The following is a 19,996-nucleotide window of genomic DNA, read 5'->3' as shown; positions in this document are numbered from 1 at the left end:
CGAACCACGAATGGACCCCAAACCTATGTGACCTTGTAGAGGGTCGCTGGGACTATTAGAAAATAGTGAGAGTTAGCAAAATAACCCTCCCCAAGACCCTGAAAAGTGAGTGCAAAGTGCACTAAAGTTCCCCTAAGGACAAAGTAGTCGTGTTAGAGGAATAATGCAGGAAAGACACAAACCAGCAATGCAACCACTGTGGATTTCCAATCTAGGGGACCTGTGGAACAAGGGGACCAAGTCCAAAAGTCAAAAGCAAGTCGGAGATGGGCAGATGCCCAGGAAATGCCAGCTGCGGGTGCAAAGAAGCTTCGACTGGACTGAAGAAGCTGAGGTTTCTGCAGGAACGAAAAGGGCTAGAGACTTCCCCTTTGGTGGACGGATTCTTCTTGCCTTGGAGAGTCGTGCAGAAGTGTTTTCCCGCTGGAAGGACGCCAACAAGCCTTGCTACACGCAAATAGTGCGTTTGGCGTTTTTGGACGCTGCTGGGGCTCAGGAGGGACCAGGAGGTCGCAAATTGGACATGAGGAGAGAAGAGACGTCGAGCAAGACAAAGAGCCCTCACTGAAGCGGGTAGCACCCGGAGAAGTGCCAGAAACAGGCACTACGAAGATGCGTGAAACGGTGCTCACCGAAGTTGCACAAAGGAGTCCCACGTTGCCGGAGACCAACTTAGAAAGTCGTGCAATGCAGGTTAGAGTGCCGTGGATCCAGGCTTGGCTGTGCACAAAGGATTTCCGCCGGAAGTGCACAGGGGCCGGAGTAGCTGCAAAGTCGCGGTTCCCAGCAATGCAGCCCAGCGAGGTGAGGCAAGGACTTACCTCCACCAAACTTGGACTGAAGAGTCACTGGACTGTGGGGGTCACTTGGACAGAGTCGCTGGATTCGAGGGACCTCGCTCGTCGTGCTGAGAGGAGACCCAAGGGACCGGTAATGCAGCTTTTTGGTGCCTGCGGTTGCAGGGGGAAGATTCCGTCGACCCACGGGAGATTTCTTCGGAGCTTCTGGTGCAGTGAGGAGGCAGGCTACCCCCACAGCATGCACAAGCAGGAAAACAGTCGAGAAGGCGGCAGGATCAGCGTTACAGAGTTGCAGTAGTCGTCTTTGCTACTATGTTGCAGGTTTGCAGGCTTCCAGCGCGGTCAGCGGTCGTTTCCTTATCAGAAGGTGAAGAGAGAGATGCAGAGGAACTCGGCTGAGCTCATGCATTCGTTATCTAAAGTTTCCCCAGAGACAGAGACCCTAAATAGCCAGAAAAGAGGGTTTGGCTACCTAGGAGAGAGGAAAGGCTACTAACACCTGAAGGAGCCTATCAGCAGGAGTCTCTGACGTCACCTGGTGGCACTGGCCACTCAGAGCAGTCCAGTGTGCCAGCAGCACCTCTGTTTCCAAGATGGCAGAGGTCTGGAGCACACTGGAGGAGCTCTGGACACCTCCCAGAGGAGGTGCAGGTCAGGGGAGTGGTCACTCCCCTTTCCTTTGTCCAGTTTCACGCCAGAGCAGGGGCTAAGGGGTCCCTGAACCGGTGTAGACTGGCTTATGCAGAATTGGGCACATCTGTGCCCAACAAAGCATTTCCAGAGGCTGGGGGAGGCTACTCCTCCCCTGCCTTCACACCATTTTCCAAAGGGAGAGGGTGTCACACCCTCTCTCAGAGGAAGTTCTTTGTTCTGCCATCCTGGGCCAGGCCTGGCTGGACCCCAGGAGGGCAGCTGCCTGTCTGAGGGGTTGGCAGCAGCAGCAGCTGCAGTGAAACCCCAGGAAGGGCAGTTTGGCAGTACCAGGGTCTGTGCTACAGACCACTGGGATCATGGGATTGTGCCAACTATGCCAGGATGGTATAGAGGGGGCAATTCCATGATCATAGACATGTTACATGGTCATATTCGGAGTTACCATGGTGAAGCTACATATAGGTAGTGACCTATATGTAGTGCACGCGTGTAATGGTGTCCCCGCACTCACAAAGTTCAGGGAATTGACTCTGAACAATGTGGGGGCACCTTGGCTAGTGCCAGGGTGCCCTCACACTAAGTAACTTTGCACCTAACCTTTACCAGGTAAAGGTTAGACATATAGGTGACTTATAAGTTACTTAAGTGCAGTGTAAAATGGCTGTAAAATAACGTGGACGTTATTTCACTCAGGCTGCAGTGGCAGGCCTGTGTAAGAATTGTCAGAGCTCCCTATGGGTGGCAAAAGAAATGCTGCAGCCCATAGGGATCTCCTGGAACCCCAATACCCTGGGTACCTCAGTACCATATACTAGGGAATTATAAGGGTGTTCCAGTAAGCCAATGTAAATTGGTAAAAATGGTCACTAGCCTGTCAGTGACAATTTGGAAAGAAATGAGAGAGCATAACCACTGAGGTTCTGATTAGCAGAGCCTCAGTGAGACAGTTAGTCACTACACAGGTAACACATTCAGGCACACTTATGAGCACTGGGGCCCTGGGTTACCAGGGTCCCAGTGACACATACAACTAAAACAACATATATACAGTGAAAAATGGGGGTAACATGCCAGGCAAGATGGTACTTTCCTACAGTGGAGTACAGTGAAGTGGCATGGAATGAAGTAGTATAGAGTAGAGTGGGAGAGAGTAAAGTGGAGTGGCATAGAGTGAACTAGAGTAGAGAGTAGTGGGATAGAGTGGAGTAGCATGGAGTGGAATGGAGAGGCACAGAGTAGGGTAGAGTGCAAAAGTGTGGAATGGCATGGAGTTGAGTGGAGTGGCATAGAGTAGAGTGGCATTCTGTGGGGTGGATTAGAGTGGCATGGAGTGGCATACAGTAGAGTGGAATAGAGCTTAGTGGTGGAGAGTACAGTGGCTTAGAGTGGAGTATAGTAGCATGGAGTAGAGTAGCGTAGAGTAGAGAGGGGTGCAACGGAGTAGAGTGGCATAGAGTTGAGTGGTGTACAGTGGCGTAGAGTAGAATGGGATAAAATAAAGTGGCGTACAGTAGACTGGAGTAGAGTAGCATAGAGTGGAGAGGCATAGAGTGGAGAGGAGTAAAGTAGAGTGGAATTGTATAGAGTAGAGTTCAGTTGAGTATTCTAGAGTGATGTAGAGCAGAGTGGCATAGAGTCACATAAAGTGGCATTCTATGAAGTAGGGTGGCGTAGAGAGGAATGAAGGGAAGTGGCATAGAGTAGAGTGGAGTGGAATAGAGGGGCATAGCAGAGAGTGACAGGTTGGAGTGGCATAGAATGGAGTAGCATAAAGTGGAGTGAAGTGGCGTATAGTGGAGTGGCATAGATTAGAGTGGCATAGAGTGGAGTGATAGAGTGGAACAATGTAGATTAGAGTGGAGTAGAACTGAGTAGAGTGGAGTGGTATAGAGTTGCACAGTGTAGAGTACAGTGGCACTGAGGGGAGTAGAGTATAGTCATGTAGAGGAATACAGTGTGAGAAAGTAACTAAAGTGTCAATAGAGACGGCGTTTAGGGTGAAAAATAAGCTGTATGCTTGTCATGAATGTTGGAAAGCACATTGCACATCCAAGAATGATACGAAAACACTTTTAAAATATAAAAAATAGCGTACTGTAGAAAGACGAAAAGAACACATGTACTTGGTCCATCCTCCATGGAGGAATGAACACAAGAAAGGAAGATTCAGTCTATGGGAGCTAAGCAATCGAAATATTGCAAATGTGAGTGACATAGAAAACAATTAATGGTAAGTAAGCTATGGGCGTGTGGTAAGCCCACTGAATTCTAAACAATATGTCTCACAGCACATTCACTGTCTACGAAAGACATAAAAAGGTGTGACTAAGAGAATTCTGAGATTTAGAGCTTGACAGCAATTCACAACCCAACCAAATTGAGCCCTATATAATAATTTACAACAGAGCCAAAGTACACCTTTTATAACCCCAATGGTGGAGGTAAGATATTCAGCAGACACATGGTCTCCCAGTGCTAAAGGATTTTGGCTAGATATGAAGTGGTCGAAGTGCCCTGAAAACATTATAAAAGTAGGACACGTGCTATAAGCAGACATCACTTCCTTGGCAAGGCAGAAGAAAGGGCACTTCAGAGGGAAGAAATGAGAGGGCTGAGGAACAGACAGATAGCTCCCCTATGGGCAGAGGTGGCGGGAGCATGGAACACTCCTGACATGACTATGATGACGATGCAGATGGGCCTCTTAACTTGCGGAGTTAGGAGCACGACAAACACACCTCTCCTAGACCTCCCTGGAAGATCATACACTGGGGAGGGTTCCCCTGGGTCCCTTCCCCCCCCCCTGGCTGGGCCCCATACAGCTGTAGACACACTCACACGATGCGTAGTTAGGTCTCGTTTCTGGGCAAGTTGTTTGGCTTGCTTGTTATTTGTTGTAATAAGAGATGATGAGTACCTGACGTGCCAGAGCTGGAAATGGTGGCAACCGACCACCCTGCTCCATGGGCATACAGCGCTGAACCGGAGAGCCACAGGAGGCCCACACCACAGATCACAAGCCTGCTTACAGATTTATGCAAGGAACAGCCCTCAGCGTGGTGGTAACATAATATAATAGCAGTAATGGGTAACTGTTCAAAAGTTGTCATGGAAAGGCGATTCATACAGCTCTGCAACCTGTTACAATCCTGTGAATAATATGTACCATCTGAAATACCAATAAATAAAAAAATAAAAAAATCTGCTGCACAACTTAGGGTAAGGCTGGTGTTGTAGTGGTAGATCTGAGGCCCTAGGAGAGCTGGAGACCCCACAGAGCTACAGCAGCTCAGAAGTCCACTTAGGCTTCATCAGGGACCCGTTTTGTGACTTGAAAACCCATTAATGCAACAATAAAGGGGTGAAGTAAATGTCATCAACATTGCATAAACTGGTGTTCTTTGCAGTTTTTTTAATAAATAACAGCGCCTGGAAGCCCTTCTGACTGTGAAGGTTTGTTTAACAAATAGTGTTGTAACAACGTAAAAGAGGGGGAACTGTAAGACAGTTGCACAGATAGAAGGACGGATAGAAGGTTAAACAGATCGTCATAAATAAGCCACATGCACCGATGCATCTGTACAGGTTTGTAGACAGAAAGGCAGGTATGTAGCTGTTAGTAAATCATGGATGAGATATAATCAGCTTCACAGAAACCGCTGTAAATCACACGCGTCTGCTTTAGAAATAACCACGCCACAAAGACCTTGGTAGTCAGCATGTAGGCTTTAAAGTGTTAACATAAACAGAGATGGGCAGAAATAGGCAGTAAGGCAGATACCCAGATTGAAATAGAAAGTAAATAGAAAGCACATGTAGTAATAGACGTGGACCGATAAGTATATAGAGAAGCAGCTGTTGGTACGAAAATGGGATCACATATGATCAACTTTGTGTGGACTGTCAGGATTTGAAAACGGTTGCTTCATACCAAAAAAAAACATAGCGCCAAGATGTCCTCCTCAATGTCCCTATGAGCGTTATAGTGTTAACAAAGCATACAGCCAGGCATCAACACTCTGTTAGACAGGTTCACAGTCACGCACAGGTAGGTGAGCAGATAGATAAGCAGGCACACAGGCAAAAAGATGGATGGACAGATGAATGGATCAATAGATGGACGGACCTCTCTGTTAAACATGAGTCAAATGTGGGGATGGGCGTAACCAGTGTAACTCACTGCAGTGTAATTACGCAAAATTACAGCAACATTATGCAAGGTTGCACAGAATTACACAAGGCTATTTTCCTGGTGCAAAATACACGCTCAGATCCGAAAGGAACCTGATATACACTTTGCACAAGAAAATCGCTCTAAATGCAACAGAACTGGCACAACAGCCGCTGCTCGCGCTCTTTTCCTCCGCTCTTGGGTAGATGTCTTTCCCCACATTACTCCAAATTCCACAAAGGAGCGTAATTGTGTAATTCACGATTCGACCACGACTAATAAACTTGGCTTAAGTTTTAAAACTTTCCCTCTAGCTGCCCGTTGATCCGTCGGGTGCGGGATGATGAAGCCAAACGCTGATTGGGTGAGTGCGCCTCTCAGTATCCTTCTCCGTCGCCTCTTTCTTTCAGACCCTTGGGAGCTCAGTCTTACTTTCTATACAAATATTTATTTTTAGACCTTTTTTCTTTGCGGCCTAAATTGCTGCAAAAACTGATATTTGAATGTAGGAGGCTGGACTGGCTTGTAGTGAGTACCAAGGGGTACTTGCACCTTGCACCAGGCCCAGTTATCCCTTATTAGTGTATAGGGTGTCTAGCAGCTTAGGCTGATAGATAATGGTAGCTTAGCAGAGCAGCTTAGGCTGAACTAGGAGACGTGTGAAGCTACTACAGTACCACTTAGTGTCATATGCACAATATCATAAGAAAACACAATACACAGTTATACTAAAAATAAAGGTACTTTATTTTTATGACAATATGCCAAAGTATCTTAGAGTGTACCCTCAGTGAGAGGATAGGAAATATACACAAGATATATATACACAATAGCAAAAATATGCAGTATAGTCTTAGAAAACAGTGCAAACAATGTATAGTTACAATAGGATGCAATGGGGAAACATAGGGATAGGGGCAACACAAACCATATACTCCAAAAGTGGAATGCGAACCACGAATGGACCCCAAACCTATGTGACCTTGTAGAGGGTCGCTGGGACTATTAGAAAATAGTGAGAGTTAGAAAAATAACCCTCCCCAAGACCCTGAAAAGTGAGTGCAAAGTGCACTAAAGTTCCCCTAAGGACAAAATAGTCGTGTTAGAGGAATAATGCAGGAAAGACACAAACCAGCAATGCAACAACTGTGGATTTCCAATCTAGGGTACCTGTGGAACAAGGGGACCAAGTCCAAAAGTCACAAGCAAGTCGTAGATGGGCAGATGCCCAGGAAATGCCAGCTGCGGGTGCAAAGAAGCTTCGACTGGACAGAAGAAGCTGAGGTTTCTGCAGGAACGAAAAGGGCTAGAGGCTTTCCCTTTGGTGGACGGATCCCTCTTGCCTTGGAGAGTCGTGCAGAAGTATTTTCCCGCCGGAAGGACGCCAACAAGCCTTGCTACACGCAAATCGTGCGTTTGGCGTTTTTGGACGCTGCTGGGGCCCAGGAGGGACCAGGAGGTCGCAAATTGGACCTGAAGAGAGAGGGGACGTCGAGCAAGACAAAGAGCCCTCACTGAAGCAGGTAGCACCCGGAGAAGTGCCAGAAACAGGCACTACAAGGATGCGTGAAATGGTGCTCGCCGAAGTTGCACAAAGGAGTCCCACGTCGCCGGAGACCAACTTAGAAAGTCGTGCAATGCAGGTTAGAGTGCCGTGGACCCAGGCTTGGCTGTGCACAAAGGATTTCCGCCGGAAGTGCACAGGGGCCGGAGTAGCTGCAAAGTCGCGGTTCCCAGCAATGCAGCCCAGCGAGGTGAGGCAAGGACTTACCTCCACCAAACTTGGGCTGAAGAGTCACTGGACTGTGGGGGTCACTTGGACAGCGTCGCTGGATTCGAGGGACCTCGCTCGTCGTGCTGAGAGGAGACCCAAGGGACAAGTAATGCAGCTTTTTGGTGCCTGCAGTTGCAGGGGGAAGATTCCGTCGACCCACGGGAGATTTCTTCGGAGCTTCTGGTGCAGAGAGGAGGCAGGCTACCCCCACAGCATGCACAAGCAGGAAAACAGTTGAGAAGGCGGCAGGATCAGCGTTACAGAGTTGTAGTAGTCGTCTTTGCTACTTTGTTGCAGGTTTGCAGGCTTCCAGCGCGGTCAGCGGTCGTTTCCTTATCAGAAGGTGAAGAGGGAGATGCAGAGGAACTCGGCTGAGCTCATGCATTCGTTATCTAAAGTTTCCCCAGAGACAGAGACCCTAAATAGCCAGAAAAGAGGGTTTGGCTACCTAGGAGAGAGGAAAGGCTACTAACACCTGAAGGAGCCTATCAGCAGGAGTCTCTGACGTCACCTGGTGGCACTGGCCACTCAGAGCAGTCCAGTGTGCCAGCAGCACCTCTGTTTCCAAGATGGCAGAGGTCTGGAGCACACTGGAGGAGCTCTGGACACCTCCCAGAGGAGGTGCAGGTCAGGGGAGTGGTCACTCCCCTTTCCTTTGTCCAGTTTCACGCCAGAGCAGGGGCTAAGGGGTCCCTGAACCGGTGTAGACTGGCTTATGCAGAATTGGGCACATCTGTGCCCAACAAAGCATTTCCAGAGGCTGGGGGAGGCTACTCCTCCCCTGCCTTCACACCATTTTCCAAAGGGAGAGGGTGTCACACCCTCTCTCAGAGGAAGTTCTTTGTTCTGCCATCCTGGGCCAGGCCTGGCTGGACCCCAGGAGGGCAGCTGCCTGTCTGAGGGGTTGGCAGCAGCAGCAGCTGCAGTGAAACCCCAGGAAGGGCAGTTTGGCAGTACCAGGGTCTGTGCTACAGACCACTGGGATCATGGGATTGTGCCAACTATGCCAGGATGGTATAGAGGGGGCAATTCCATGATCATAGACATGTTACATGGCCATATTCGGAGTTACCATGGTGAAGCTACATATAGGTAGTGACCTATATGTAGTGCACGCGTGTAATGGTGTCCCTGCACTCACAAAGTTCAGGGAATTGACTCTGAACAATGTGGGGGCACCTTGGCTAGTGCCAGGGTGCCCTCACACTAAGTAACTTTGCACCTAACCTTTACCAGGTAAAGGTTAGACATATAGGTGACTTATAAGTTACTTAAGTGCAGTGTAAAATGGCTGTAAAATAACGTGGACGTTATTTCACTCAGGCTGCAGTGGCAGGCCTGTGTAAGAATTGTCAGAGCTCCCTATGGGTGGCAAAAGAAATGCTGCAGCCCATAGGGATCTCCTGGAATCCCAATACCCTGGGTACCTCAGTACCATATACTAGGGAATTATAAGGGTGTTCCAGTAAGCCAATGTAAATTGGTAAAAATGGTCACTAGCCTGTCAGTGACAATTTGGAAAGAAATGAGAGAGCATAACCACTGAGGTTCTGATTAGCAGAGCCTCAGTGAGACAGTTAGTCACTACACAGGTAACACATTCAGGCACACTTATGAGCACTGGGGCCCTGGGTTACCAGGGTCCCAGTGACACATACAACTAAAACAACATATATACAGTGAAAAATGGGGGTAACATGCCAGGCAAGATGGTACTTTCCTACAGTGGAGTACAGTGAAGTGGCATGGAATGAAGTAGTATAGAGTAGAGTGGGAGAGAGTAAAGTGGAGTGGCATAGAGTGAACTAGAGTAGAGAGTAGTGGGATAGAGTGGAGTAGCATGGAGTGGAATGGAGAGGCACAGAGTAGGGTAGAGTGCAAAAGTGTGGAATGGCATGGAGTTGAGTGGAGTGGCATAGAGTAGAGTGGCATTCTGTGGGGTGGATTAGAGTGGCATGGAGTGGCATACAGTAGAGTGGAATAGAGCTTAGTGGTGGAGAGTACAGTGGCTTAGAGTGGAGTATAGTAGCATGGAGTAGAGTAGCGTAGAGTAGAGAGGGGTGCAACGGAGCAGAGTGGCATAGAGTTGAGTGGTGTACAGTGGCGTAGAGTAGAATGGGATAAAATAAAGTGGCGTACAGTAGACTGGAGTAGAGTAGCATAGAGTGGAGAGGCATAGAGTGGAGAGGAGTAAAGTAGAGTGGAATTGTATAGAGTAGAGTTCAGTTGAGTATTCTAGAGTGATGTAGAGCAGAGTGGCATAGAGTCACATAAAGTGGCATTCTATGAAGTAGGGTGGCGTAGAGAGGAATGAAGGGAAGTGGCATAGAGTAGAGTGGAGTGGAATAGAGGGGCATAGCAGAGAGTGACAGGGTGGAGTGGCATAGAATGGAGAAGAATAAAGTGGAGTGAAGTGGCGTATAGTGGAGTGGCATAGATTAGAGTGGCATAGAGTGGAGTGATAGAGTGGAACAATGTAGATTAGAGTGGAGTAGAACTGAGTAGAGTGGAGTGGTATAGAGTTGCACAGTGTAGAGTACAGTGGCACTGAGGGGAGTAGAGTATAGTCATGTAGAGGAATACAGTGTGAGAAAGTAACTAAAGTGTCAATAGAGACGGCGTTTAGGGTGAAAAATAAGCTGTATGCTTGTCATGAATGTTGGAAAGCACATTGCACATCCAAGAATGATACGAAAACACTTTTAAAATATAAAAAATAGCGTACTGTAGAAAGACGAAAAGAACACATGTACTTGGTCCATCCTCCATGGAGGAATGAACACAAGAAAGGAAGATTCAGTCTATGGGAGCTAAGCAATCGAAATATTGCAAATGTGAGTGACATAGAAAACAATTAATGGTAAGTAAGCTATGGGCGTGTGGTAAGCCCACTGAATTCTAAACAATATGTCTCACAGCACATTCACTGTGTACGCAAGACATAAAAAGGTGTGACTAAGAGAATTCTGAGATTTAGAGCTTGACAGCAATTCACAACCCAACCAAATTGAGCCCTATATAATAATTTACAACAGAGCCAAAGTACACCTTTTATAACCCCAATGGTGGAGGTAAGATATTCAGCAGACACGTGGTCTCCCAGTGCTAAAGGATTTTGGCTAGATATGAAGTGGTCGAAGTGCCCTGAAAACATTATAAAAGTAGGACACGTGCTATAAGCAGACATCACTTCCTTGGCAAGGCAGAAGAAAGGGCACTTCAGAGGGAAGAAATGAGAGGGCTGAGGAACAGACAGATAGCTCCCCTATGGGCAGAGGTGGCGGGAGCATGGAACACTCCTGACATGACTATGATGACGATGCAGATGGGCCTCTTAACTTGCGGAGTTAGGAGCACGACAAACACACCTCTCCTAGACCTCCCTGGAAGATCATACACTGGGGAGGGTTCCCCTGGGTCCCTTCCCCCCCCCCTGGCTGGGCCCCATACAGCTGTAGACACACTCACACGATGCGTAGTTAGGTCTCGTTTCTGGGCAAGTTGTTTGGCTTGCTTGTTATTTGTTGTAATAAGAGATGATGAGTACCTGACGTGCCAGAGCTGGAAATGGTGGCAACCGACCACCCTGCTCCATGGGCATACAGCGCTGAACCGGAGAGCCACAGGAGGCCCACACCACAGATCACAAGCCTGCTTACAGATTTATGCAAGGAACAGCCCTCAGCGTGGTGGTAACATAATATAATAGCAGTAATGGGTAACTGTTCAAAAGTTGTCATGGAAAGGAGATTCATACAGCTCTGCAACCTGTTACAATCCTGTGAATAATATGTACCATCTGAAATACCAATAAATAAAAAAAAATAAAAATCTGCTGCACAACTTAGGGTAAGGCTGGTGTTGTAGTGGTAGATCTGAGGCCCTAGAAGAGCTGGAGACCCCACAGAGCTACAGCAGCTCAGAAGTCCACTTAGGCTTCATCAGGGACCCGTTTTGTGACTTGAAAGCCCATTAATGCAACAATAAAGGGGTGAAGTAAATGTCATCAACATTGCATAAACTGGTGTTCTTTGCAGTTTTTTTAATAAATAACAGCGCCTGGAAGCCCTTCTGACTGTGAAGGTTTGTTTAACAAATAGTGTTGTAACAACGTAAAAGAGGGGGAACTGTAAGACAGTTGCACAGATAGAAGGACGGATAGAAGGTTAAACAGATCGTCATAAATAAGCCACATGCACCGATGCATCTGTACAGGTTTGTAGACAGAAAGGCAGGTATGTAGCTGTTAGTAAATCATGGATGAGATATAATCAGCTTCACAGAAACCGCTGTAAATCACACGCGTCTGCTTTAGAAATAACCACGCCACAAAGACCTTGGTAGTCAGCATGTAGGCTTTAAAGTGTTAACATAAACAGAGATGGGCAGAAATAGGCAGTAAGGCAGATACCCAGATTGAAATAGAAAGTAAATAGAAAGCACATGTAGTAATAGACGTGGACCGATAAGTATGTAGAGAAGCAGCTGTTGGTACGAAAATGGGATCACATATGATCAACTTTGTGTGGACTGTCAGGATTTGAAAACGGTTGCTTCATACCAAAAAAAAACATAGCGCCAAGATGTCCTCCTCAATGTCCCTATGAGCGTTATAGTGTTAACAAAGCATACAGCCAGGCATCAACACTCTGTTAGACAGGTTCACAGTCACGCACAGGTAGGTGAGCAGATAGATAAGCAGGCACACAGGCAAAAAGATGGATGGACAGATGAATGGATCAATAGATGGACGGACCTCTCTGTTAAACATGAGTCAAATGTGGGGATGGGCGTAACCAGTGTAACTCACTGCAGTGTAATTACGCAAAATTACAGCAACATTATGCAAGGTTGCACAGAATTACACAAGGCTATTTTCCTGGTGCAAAATACACGCTCAGATCCGAAAGGAACCTGATATACACTTTGCACAAGAAAATCGCTCTAAATGCAACAGAACTGGCACAACAGCCGCTGCTCGCGCTCTTTTCCTCCGCTCTTGGGTAGATGTCTTTCCCCACATTACTCCAAATTCCACAAAGGAGCGTAATTGTGTAATTCACGATTCGACCACGACTAATAAACTTGGCTTAAGTTTTAAAACTTTCCCTCTAGCTGCCCGGTGATCCGTCGGGTGCGGGATGATGAAGCCAAACGCTGATTGGGTGAGTGCGCCTCTCAGTGTCCTTCTCCGTCGCCTCTTTCTTTCAGACCCTTGGGAGCTCAGTCTTACTTTCTATACAAATATTTATTTTTAGACCTTTTTTCTTTGCGGCCTAAATTGCTGCAAAAACTGATATTTGAATGTAGGAGGCTGGACTGGCTTGTAGTGAGTACCAAGGGGTACTTGCACCTTGCACCAGGCCCAGTTATCCCTTATTAGTGTATAGGGTGTCTAGCAGCTTAGGCTGATAGATAATGGTAGCTTAGCAGAGCAGCTTAGGCTGAACTAGGAGACGTGTGAAGCTACTACAGTACCACTTAGTGTCATATGCACAATATCATAAGAAAACACAATACACAGTTATACTAAAAATAAAGGTACTTTATTTTTATGACAATATGCCAAAGTATCTTAGAGTGTACCCTCAGTGAGAGGATAGGAAATATACACAAGATATATATACACAATAGCAAAAATATGCAGTATAGTCTTAGAAAACAGTGCAAACAATGTATAGTTACAATAGGATGCAATGGGGAAACATAGGGATAGGGGCAACACAAACCATATACTCCAAAAGTGGAATGCGAACCACAAATAGACCCCAAACCTATGTGACCTTGTAGAGGGTCGCTGGGACTATTAGAAAATAGTGAGAGTTAGAAAAATAACCCTCCCCAAGACCCTGAAAAGTGAGTGCAAAGTGCACTAAAGTTCCCCTAAGGACAAAATAGTCGTGTTAGAGGAATAATGCAGGAAAGACACAAACCAGCAATGCAACAACTGTGGATTTCCAATCTAGGGTACCTGTGGAACAAGGGGACCAAGTCCAAAAGTCACAAGCAAGTCGTAGATGGGCAGATGCCCAGGAAATGCCAGCTGCGGGTGCAAAGAAGCTTCGACTGGACAGAAGAAGCTGAGGTTTCTGCAGGAACGAAAAGGGCTAGAGACTTCCCCTTTGGTGGACGGATCCCGCTTGCCTTGGAGAGTCGTGCAGAAGTGTTTTCCCGCCGGAAGGACGCCAACAAGCCTTGCTACACGCAAATCGTGCGTTTGGCGTTTTTGGACGCTGCTGGGGCCCAGGAGGGACCAGGAGGTCGCAAATTGAACCTGAAGAGAGAGATGACGTCGAGCAAGACAAAGAGCCCTCACTGAAGCAGGGGGCACCCGGAGAAGTGCCAGAAACAGGCACTACGAGGATGCGTGAAATGGTGCTCGCCGAAGTTGCACAAAGGAGTCCCACGTCGCCGGAGACCAACTTAGAAAGTCGTGCAATGCAGGTTAGAGTGCCGTGGACCCAGGCTTGGCTGTGCACAAAGGATTTCCGCCGGAAGTGCACAGGGGCCGGAGTAGCTGCAAAATCGCGGTTCCCAGCAATGCAGCCCAGCGAGGTGAGGCAAGGACTTACCTCCACCAAACTTGGGCTGAAGAGTCACTGGACTGTGGGGGTCACTTGGACAGCGTCGCTGGATTCGAGGGACCTCGCTCGTCGTGCTGAGAGGAGACCCAAGGGACAAGTAATGCAGCTTTTTGGTGCCTGCAGTTGCAGGGGGAAGATTCCGTCGACCCACGGGAGATTTCTTCGGAGCTTCTGGTGCAGAGAGGAGGCAGGCTACCCCCACAGCATGCACAAGCAGGAAAACAGTTGAGAAGGCGGCAGGATCAGCGTTACAGAGTTGCAGTAGTCGTCTTTGCTACTTTGTTGCAGGTTTGCAGGCTTCCAGCGCGGTCAGCGGTCGTTTCCTTATCAGAAGGTGAAGAGGGAGATGCAGAGGAACTCGGCTGAGCTCATGCATTCGTTATCTAAAGTTTCCCCAGAGACAGAGACCCTAAATAGCCAGAAAAGAGGGTTTGGCTACCTAGGAGAGAGGAAAGGCTACTAACACCTGAAGGAGCCTATCAGCAGGAGTCTCTGACGTCACCTGGTGGCACTGGCCACTCAGAGCAGTCCAGTGTGCCAGCAGCACCTCTGTTTCCAAGATGGCAGAGGTCTGGAGCACACTGGAGGAGCTCTGGACACCTCCCAGAGGAGGTGCAGGTCAGGGGAGTGGTCACTCCCCTTTCCTTTGTCCAGTTTCACGCCAGAGCAGGGGCTAAGGGGTCCCTGAACCGGTGTAGACTGGCTTATGCAGAATTGGGCACATCTGTGCCCAACAAAGCATTTCCAGAGGCTGGGGGAGGCTACTCCTCCCCTGCCTTCACACCATTTTCCAAAGGGAGAGGGTGTCACACCCTCTCTCAGAGGAAGTTCTTTGTTCTGCCATCCTGGGCCAGGCCTGGCTGGACCCCAGGAGGGCAGCTGCCTGTCTGAGGGGTTGGCAGCAGCAGCAGCTGCAGTGAAACCCCAGGAAGGGCAGTTTGGCAGTACCAGGGTCTGTGCTACAGACCACTGGGATCATGGGATTGTGCCAACTATGCCAGGATGGTATAGAGGGGGCAATTCCATGATCATAGACATGTTACATGGCCATATTCGGAGTTACCATGGTGAAGCTACATATAGGTAGTGACCTATATGTAGTGCACACGTGTAATGGTGTCCCCGCACTCACAAAGTTCAGGGAATTGACTCTGAACAATGTGGGGGCACCTTGGCTAGTGCCAGGGTGCCCTCACACTAAGTAACTTTGCACCTAACCTTTACCAGGTAAAGGTTAGACATATAGGTGACTTATAAGTTACTTAAGTGCAGTGTAAAATGGCTGTAAAATAACGTGGACGTTATTTCACTCAGGCTGCAGTGGCAGGCCTGTGTAAGAATTGTCAGAGCTCCCTATGGGTGGCAAAAGAAATGCTGCAGCCCATAGGGATCTCCTGGAACCCCAATACCCTGGGTACCTCAGTACCATATACTAGGGAATTATAAGGGTGTTCCAGTAAGCCAATGTAAATTGGTAAAAATGGTCACTAGCCTGTCAGTGACAATTTGGAAAGAAATGAGAGAGCATAACCACTGAGGTTCTGATTAGCAGAGCCTCAGTGAGACAGTTAGTCACTACACAGGTAACACATTCAGGCACACTTATGAGCACTGGGGCCCTGGGTTACCAGGGTCCCAGTGACACATACAACTAAAACAACATATATACAGTGAAAAATGGGGGTAACATGCCAGGCAAGATGGTACTTTCCTACAGTGGAGTACAGTGAAGTGGCATGGAATGAAGTAGTATAGAGTAGAGTGGGAGAGAGTAAAGTGGAGTGGCATAGAGTGAACTAGAGTAGAGAGTAGTGGGATAGAGTGGAGTAGCATGGAGTGGAATGGAGAGGCACAGAGTAGGGTAGAGTGCAAAAGTGTGGAATGGCATGGAGTTGAGTGGAGTGGCATAGAGTAGAGTGGCATTCTGTGGGGTGGATTAGAGTGGCATGGAGTGGCATACAGTAGAGTGGAATAGAGCTTAGTGGTGGAGAGTACAGTGGCTTAGAGTGGAGTATAGTAGCATGGAGTAGAGTAGCGTAGAGTAGAGAGGGGTGCAACGGAGTAGAGTGGCATAGAGTTGAGTGGTGTACAGTGGCGTAGAGTAGAATGGGATAAAATAAAGTGGCGTACAGTAGACTGGAGTAGAGTAGCATAGAGTGAAGAGGCATAGAGTGGAGAGGAGTAAAGTAGAGTGGAATTGTATAGAGTAGAGTTCAGTTGAGTATTCTAGAGTGATGTAGAGCAGAGTGGCATAGAGTCACATAAAGTGGCATTCTATGAAGTAGGGTGGCGTAGAGAGGAATGAAGGGAAGTGGCATAGAGTAGAGTGGAGTGGAATAGAGGGGCATAGCAGAGAGTGACAGGGTGGAGTGGCATAGAATGGAGTAGCATAAAGTGGAGTGAAGTGGCGTATAGTGGAGTGGCATAGATTAGAGTGGCATAGAGTGGAGTGATAGAGTGGAACAATGTAGATTAGAGTGGAGTAGAACTGAGTAGAGTGGAGTGGTATAGAGTTGCACAGTGTAGAGTACAGTGGCACTGAGGGGAGTAGAGTATAGTCATGTAGAGGAATACAGTGTGAGAAAGTAACTAAAGTGTCAATAGAGACGGCGTTTAGGGTGAAAAATAAGCTGTATGCTTGTCATGAATGTTGGAAAGCACATTGCACATCCAAGAATGATACGAAAACACTTTTAAAATATAAAAAATAGCGTACTGTAGAAAGACGAAAAGAACACATGTACTTGGTCCATCCTCCATGGAGGAATGAACACAAGAAAGGAAGATTCAGTCTATGGGAGCTAAGCAATCGAAATATTGCAAATGTGAGTGACATAGAAAACAATTAATGGTAAGTAAGCTATGGGCGTGTGGTAAGCCCACTGAATTCTAAACAATATGTCTCATAGCACATTCACTGTGTACGCAAGACATAAAAAGGTGTGACTAAGAGAATTCTGAGATTTAGAGCTTGACAGCAATTCACAACCCAACCAAATTGAGCCCTATATAATAATTTACAACAGAGCCAAAGTACACCTTTTATAACCCCAATGGTGGAGGTAAGATATTCAGCAGACACGTGGTCTCCCAGTGCTAAAGGATTTTGGCTAGATATGAAGTGGTCGAAGTGCCCTGAAAACATTATAAAAGTAGGACACGTGCTATAAGCAGACATCACTTCCTTGGCAAGGCAGAAGAAAGGGCACTTCAGAGGGAAGAAATGAGAGGGCTGAGGAACAGACAGATAGCTCCCCTATGGGCAGAGGTGGCGGGAGCATGGAACACTCCTGACATGACTATGATGATGATGCAGATGGGCCTCTTAACTTGCGGAGTTAGGAGCACGACAAACACACCTCTCCTAGACCTCCCTGGAAGATCATACACTGGGGAGGGTTCCCCTGGGTCCCTCCCCCCCCCCCTGGCTGGGCCCCATACAGCTGTAGACACACTCACACGATGCGTAGTTAGGTCTCGTTTCTGGGCAAGTTGTTTGGCTTGCTTGTTATTTGTTGTAATAAGAGATGATGAGTACCTGACGTGCCAGAGCTGGAAATGGTGCCAACCGACCACCCTGCTCCATGGGCATACAGCGCTGAACCGGAGAGCCACAGGAGGCCCACACCACAGATCACAAGCCTGCTTACAGATTTATGCAAGGAACAGCCCTCAGCGTGGTGGTAACATAATATAATAGCAGTAATGGGTAACTGTTCAAAAGTTGTCATGGAAAGGAGATTCATACAGCTCTGCAACCTATTACAATCCTGTGAATAATATGTACCATCTGAAATACCAATAAATAAAAAAAATTAAAAATCTGCTGCACAACTTAGGGTAAGGCTGGTGTTGTAGTGGTAGATCTGAGGCCCTAGGAGAGCTGGAGACCACACAGAGCTACATCAGCTCAGAAGTCCACTTAGGCTTCATCAGGGACCCGTTTTGTGACTTGAAAACCCATTAATGCAACAATAAAGGGGTGAAGTAAATGTCATCAACATTGCATAAACTGGTGTTCTTTGCAGTTTTTTTAATAAATAACAGCGCCTGGAAGCCCTTCTGACTGTGAAGGTTTGTTTAACAAATAGTGTTGTAACAACGTAAAAGAGGGGGAACTGTAAGACAGTTGCACAGATAGAAGGACGGATAGAAGGTTAAACAGATCGTCATAAATAAGCCACATGCACCGATGCATCTGTACAGGTTTGTAGACAGAAAGGCAGGTATGTAGCTGTTAGTAAATCATGGATGAGATATAATCAGCTTCACAGAAACCGCTGTAAATCACACGCGTCTGCTTTAGAAATAACCACGCCACAAAGACCTTGGTAGTCAGCATGTAGGCTTTAAAGTGTTAACATAAACAGAGATGGGCAGAAATAGGCAGTAAGGCAGATACCCAGATTGAAATAGAAAGTAAATAGAAAGCACATGTAGTAATAGACGTGGACCGATAAGTATGTAGAGAAGCAGCTGTTGGTACGAAAATGGGATCACATATGATCAACTTTGTGTGGACTGTCAGGATTTGAAAACGGTTGCTTCATACCAAAAAAAAACATAGCGCCAAGATGTCCTCCTCAATGTCCCTATGAGCGTTATAGTGTTAACAAAGCATACAGCCAGGCATCAACACTCTGTTAGACAGGTTCACAGTCACGCACAGGTAGGTGAGCAGATAGATAAGCAGGCACACAGGCAAAAAGATGGATGGACAGATGAATGGATCAATAGATGGACGGACCTCTCTGTTAAACATGAGTCAAATGTGGGGATGGGCGTAACCAGTGTAACTCACTGCAGTGTAATTACGCAAAATTACAGCAACATTATGCAAGGTTGCACAGAATTACACAAGGCTATTTTCCTGGTGCAAAATACACGCTCAGATCCGAAAGGAACCTGATATACACTTTGCACAAGAAAATCGCTCTAAATGCAACAGAACTGGCACAACAGCCGCTGCTCGCGCTCTTTTCCTCCGCTCTTGGGTAGATGTCTTTCCCCACATTACTCCAAATTCCACAAAGGAGCGTAATTGTGTAATTCACGATTCGACCACGACTAATAAACTTGGCTTAAGTTTTAAAACTTTCCCTCTAGCTGCCCGGTGATCCGTCGGGTGCGGGATGATGAACCCAAACGCTGATTGGGTGAGTGCGCCTCTCAGTGTCCTTCTCCGTCGCCTCTTTCTTTCAGACCCTTGGGAGCTCAGTCTTACTTTCTATACAAATATTTATTTTTAGACCTTTTTTCTTTGCGGCCTAAATTGCTGCAAAAACTGATATTTGAATGTAGGAGGCTGGACTGGCTTGTAGTGAGTACCAAGGGGTACTTGCACCTTGCACCAGGCCCAGTTATCCCTTATTAGTGTATAGGGTGTCTAGCAGCTTAGGCTGATAGATAATGGTAGCTTAGCAGAGCAGCTTAGGCTGAACTAGGAGACGTGTGAAGCTACTACAGTACCACTTAGTGTCATATGCACAATATCATAAGAAAACACAATACACAGTTATACTAAAAATAAAGGTACTTTATTTTTATGACAATATGCCAAAGTATCTTAGAGTGTACCCTCAGTGAGAGGATAGGAAATATACACAAGATATATATACACAATAGCAAAAATATGCAGTATAGTCTTAGAAAACAGTGCAAACAATGTATAGTTACAATAGGATGCAATGGGGAAACATAGGGATAGGGGCAACACAAACCATATACTCCAAAAGTGGAATGCGAACCACGAATAGACCCCAAACCTATGTGACCTTGTAGAGGGTCGCTGGGACTATTAGAAAATAGTGAGAGTTAGAAAAATAACCCTCCCCAAGACCCTGAAAAGTGAGTGCAAAGTGCACTAAAGTTCCCCTAAGGACAAAATAGTCGTGTTAGAGGAATAATGCAGGAAAGACACAAACCAGCAATGCAACAACTGTGGATTTCCAATCTAGGGTACCTGTGGAACAAGGGGACCAAGTCCAAAAGTCACAAGCAAGTCGTAGATGGG

Source organism: Pleurodeles waltl, chromosome 12 (genome assembly GCF_031143425.1).
Source record: "Pleurodeles waltl isolate 20211129_DDA chromosome 12, aPleWal1.hap1.20221129, whole genome shotgun sequence".
In the NCBI taxonomy this organism is placed as follows: Eukaryota; Metazoa; Chordata; class Amphibia; order Caudata; family Salamandridae; genus Pleurodeles; species Pleurodeles waltl.
The sequence above is the reverse complement of the archived record's forward strand: the minus strand, read 5'-3'. Positions refer to the sequence as shown.